This window comes from Nycticebus coucang, chromosome 18 (assembly GCF_027406575.1).
Source record: "Nycticebus coucang isolate mNycCou1 chromosome 18, mNycCou1.pri, whole genome shotgun sequence".
NCBI classification, from domain to species: Eukaryota; Metazoa; Chordata; class Mammalia; order Primates; family Lorisidae; genus Nycticebus; species Nycticebus coucang.
The window spans coordinates 69,568,159-69,573,502 of NC_069797.1; positions in this window are offsets into that span (position 1 = coordinate 69,568,159).

The following is a 5,344-nucleotide window of genomic DNA, read 5'->3' on the forward strand; positions in this document are numbered from 1 at the left end:
ATGTACTATTTTGTTGATTGATTGCCTAGACCTAAGGAAATAATAACAGAGATGTTAATAATGTAGATTAAGTTTAAATATGTGTTGCTCCCGTATCTGTCACATTGTGAATAGCACAAACATTTTAGAAAATACTTTTCAATGTCTAAAAACTATTATCCAATCCCAGCAGTTAGCTCATATCACTGATAAGTAAAGAAGCTCATAAATAACATAAATAAAAAATAAAACAAAATTACAAGCCAAGCAAACAAACAAACAAAAAAATGCCACCAGCCTCATGTTCAGAGAAGTAGGCTCATTATATGGACACACAATCTTCACTCACCGAACTAGGGCCACACAACAGCTATGAATGGCGTGTCCAGGACATGTTTCTCTTTCTCCACCAATTGCTTTGCATCATACGGTTAATTTCATGAGTTTGTAATTCAATGCCTGGGCTTAAATTCTTTCATTCACTTTCTTCGAAACCTTGGGAAAATATCCTTAATCTCTCCTATTGCTTTAGAGTCCTCATCTGACAAATAAAGATTGTCTTTTCTGCCTTGTGAAAGGCAGAGCAAGCAATCCCTGATTGCATTCTCCCAGGTCCCTGAGGAAAGGTTGCTGTGTTGGCATTGGGTGTGAGGCATCCATCTCAGGCTGCAGCAGTCACCGATGTCAGTTATTATGATTGCTGCCTTGTTTTTAGGTTACTACGTATCAATCATAGATCTCATAACCATACTGCGAGGCAGAGATTCATGTATTTTATGGTTATCAATTGAACTTACTATGCAACAGGTACTTTATTGGAGACACAGTGATGAATAAACCATATGAGATCCCTTTTCTAAAACCATTAATATTCTGGCCAAGAGAGAGAGATAATAAGCTGATAAATCAATAAAGCTTCTAGCAATAAAAGTGCTGGTCAGATAATTAAAACAGAGCAAGACTATAAAGAGTGGTTCAGTAGCAGTGTCAATTTAAGTTGTCGGAAAAGGTGTCTTTGATTAGCCCACATCAGATCGTCCCAAAGCTACAGATGCTGGCGAAGATGTGGAGAGAAGGGAACACTTTTACACCATCAGTGGGGTTGCTAACTAATACAGCCTTTTTGAAAAGAAGTATGGAGAATCTTCAAAGATCTCAAGTTAGATCCCCCATTTGACCCTGAAATCCAGCTACTAGGCATCTACCCAGAAGAAAAAAATAATTAGTTTATCATAAGGACATTTGGATTAAAATGTTTATCACAGCTCAATTTATAATCTCCAAGATCTGAAAGCAACCTAAATGCCCATCAACTCAGGAATGGATTAACAAACTGTGGTACATGCACACCAGGGACTACTACTCAGCTATAAAAAAGATGGTGACTTCACATCTTTGGTAATATCTTGGATGGAGTTGAAACACATTCTTCTTAGTAAAGTATCACAAGAAAACAAATGTCCAATGTACTCAATACTAATAAGAAGCCAGTAGATGATCTGATATATGCCCATGTAGGAGAAGAAGTCATTTCAATTCAAGTTGGGACAGGGGTAACAAGGACAGGGGAGGGGGCTGGGGTGCTCTCACTGAATGGGCACGGGGTGGGGTGTTTGGCACACCTTTTGTGTGGGGGACATGACCACAAGAGGGACTCTACCTAACAAAATCAAATATTTTGACCTGTTTGTTTGTACCTTCACACTAACCTGAAATAAATTTACTTAAAAAAAAAAAAAAAAGAAAAAAAAGAAATGAAAATGTGCCTTTGAAGAGATGGGAAGGTCAGAACTCAATCCATGGGGTGGGTACACTAACACCTCACCCCTAAGACAGCTACATTTAACCTCTGGAATCTGAAAATGTGGTATGTTATCTGCCAAATGGGAATCTGCATAGGCAATCAAATGAAGAGCTTTAATACAGGGAGATTGTCTGGGTTTGTTCAGATGAGTGCAGTCTAATCACATGCCTTATAATTAGACCACTTTCTCATTCTCTTGGTATCAACGAGAAATGTGACTGAGGGTAAGAGAGATACAACTTAAGTGGTGCTGGACAGAGCAAGGGGACCCTGAGCCAAGGAATGCTGGTAGCCTCTAGAAGCTGTGCAAAGTCAGGAAACAGATTCCCTTTTAGATCCTGCAGAAAGAAGCACGTCCTCGCAGATACCCAGGTTTTAGCCAGCAAGACCCGAATCATGTTTCTCACCTAAGGAATAGAAAATATAAATTTGTGTTGTTTTAAGCCACTAAGTTTATGGCAACTTGTTATGGCAGCAATAGGATGTGAATACAGGCCAGAATACTGAGAGGAGAAACATCAATGGAAATGGCAGCCTAGCAGTCCTTGTGATGCAAACAGCCAGGACACTGGGAGACAGGCCTTGTAGACAGAAACAGGTCCCTGTGCTTGACTTCTGCTGTGCAACAGGAAGTCTATGAGGTCAGAGAGGTAGGCAGGAGCCAGATCACAGAGGGCTTATGAATCACACTTTTATTCCAAGTGTATAGGGAAATTTCAGAGGGACATAATCGGATTTAATTGTTTTGAAAACCTACTGTTCTAAGGAAATTGAAGCTAGATGGTGAGCGTGAAAAACAGGGAAGTCAGTTACAAAATTACAGGTACATTTAAATGCTCCTGGAAATATATTTTACTTAGGACTGCGTTGTAAGGTGCAGCTGCTCACCTCAGAGTAGATTGGAAAATGGTGACCTTTATAAATAAACATCCCCCGATAACTCAGGGAAGCCACTGGAATGTGTGAAATCTACGATGGGCAAAGATTTGTGTCAGAGTCTCTCTGGGATCTGTGACCTGTAAGGATCTTGTGAGGCCTGTTGAAAAGGATGATCGGCCAAACTCATTGTCTTGTTCAAGTTCTGGTCCCCTGGCCAAACGTAATTAGCTTTAAGGGCACCTTCATTTGTAAACATCGCTAAGTTAGTCTGCTTCTTTATTTTCTTTCCTTTACTTGTGGAACCTTATTCCGTATTTATACCAATGACAGTGGCAATCCACACAGCATCTTTTCAAGTGTAGTTTTCAAAAGATTAAGAAATGATAGTCATAGAAATATGTCAAAGACTTTAACATTAACCCATTATTACTAATTCATTCATTGTTAACTAAGAACATAGGTGGAATGCTAGGACTAATTGAAGCGTGTATACACATGCACCTGTGCATATATGCACACAAAGATATGCAAAATTTTAATTTAAAAAGTTAAGAATTCTTAATCAGATACAAAATGTGCTAATGGCCATACATGGTGATATACCTCCGGAGTGACGATTTCACTGTTCAGAAATCATTTGCTTATCTACTAGGCAAAAATCTATAATTTCCCTCTGCCTGGTGTATAGAATGGGGCAGACGATGGAAATTCAAGCCTAGAACTTTGCTGAAAGAACTCCCTGTGACCCCTTTCACCTATTTTTTAAGTTTTGAACTATTTTGTCATTTTTCTGACATTGCCCTTCCCCAGCCCACTCAGCTCTTGCAGTCGTAAACAATCTCCAAAGTTTATTCTTCCAATCGAGAACATCTGGTCTTCCTACATTTGGTGTTCAGCAAGAGTATCAAGTAGAAGGCTCCTTGAGTTCCCTCTGAAAATCTAGAACCTTAAAGTATGGGGCCAACACTGTTGCCGAAGAATTTCACAAGAAATCTCAATTGCATTTTTAAAAGCCTCTCGCACTTGCTTTTCTGTCCTGAGGCTAGGAATCCAAGTCCAAGGCATTTGTTCCACCAAATTTCACTCACAGTACTTGTGAATTTGAGTGAATTGCTTGAGGTCCATAAATTTTACTGAAGTACCCAATGTTCCAGGAAATAACTCCTTTAGCACCTATGAGCCTGGACCAGGCCTGTGTTCATGGGAGAATTTTCTATTCATTGACTTCCCAATAAAGTCAGTCTTTATTCCTTACTGCTGTTCTTGTCAAATCTGATTGAGAATCATTCTTAAACATGACACTCCAGTGTGGCGGTGCCTGTGGCTCAAAGGAATAGGGCGCTGGCCCCATTCCGGAGGTGGCGGTATAAACTCGGCCCCAGCCAAAAACTGCAAAAAACAAAACAAAACAAAACAACAACAACCCCCGCCCCATGATACTCCAGTGTTGTCCTCACAGCATACTTTGTCCGGTTGTATCTGGTGCAAAGGAGAATGGAGTCTTACGATACTTAGCAGAAGTATTTGTTTCTGGATTCTGAGAGACAGGGAGATGTCAAGGGACTTCAAATTGTTTCATTTTGGTAGACAAAATCATAGCCCACTAGATTGATATTTGGAGACTGATAAGGAAGGAGGAAAGAAATCTTCATATATTCTTGAGCATTAAGAAAAGTGCTAACTATATTCTGTTTAAAAAAATAGCCACAATCTGATTTTTTTGTTAGTTCATGAGATTCCATGTAATCTATGTGTGTTCTGCTGGATTTTGAGGTATATGACCTTCTTTCGGGAAGGATTCTGGACTAGAAAATTTCCAGAAGCCACTGGAATGTGTGAAATCTACGATGGGCAAAGATTTGTGTCAGAGTCTCTCTGGGATCTGTGACCTGTAAGGATCTTGTGAGGCCTGTTGAAAAGGATGATCGGCCGAACTCATTGTCCAGAAATCTTGACCCAGCAAAGCATTCTGAAAGTTGTCTAAGAGCAGCTCAGAAACCTATATAAAAAGCTTAGTGTTAGAAATAAAAAAGTTTAGATATTCTTTCCCCAGGGCAGTGAGACTCGTTTGTTTTAAAGACACCAGTTCCAGCCAGTAGCTTATAGTGGAACTTTCGGACAAACACCGTGGAAAAACAGAATCCTGCTTTTATGACGATAAAAGACTGTGGTTTCTTAGTTGTGCTAACCAGAAAGCTAATAGTCAGGAGTGAAATTCTACTGGAGTATGGTACAATAACTTTCTTAAGACGTTGATCAATATGTCCTTTGAATATAAAAAAAGTATAGATACCAGGAGGGCCACCACTGCATAATCTGAAGGGCTTTCTCCTGAAGTGTATGTAATTCCTGAAAAAAAAGAACGTATAATAAACATGTTTTATCCACATTAAATTTATCTAAAACCCGAGCATTCTTTTCCATCTAACAGTTCTTTCCATGAAATACTTACAATAGTGTTGAGCTCATTAAGAAATATGGAACATAGCAATAAATCATAATTGTTTCTAATATCATTTTTATAAGGTAAAAGAATAACTTATGGCAGTATTTTAGGGGTTCCCTAAGAAATCCCAGCATCCTGATTTTTAGCTCTAATTTTTGGGCCTGATCTTGGGAAGGAGCAATTACATGTGTTAGTGCAGGAGATCTGGACACTGGGTTCACGTAGGCTCCTGGGTG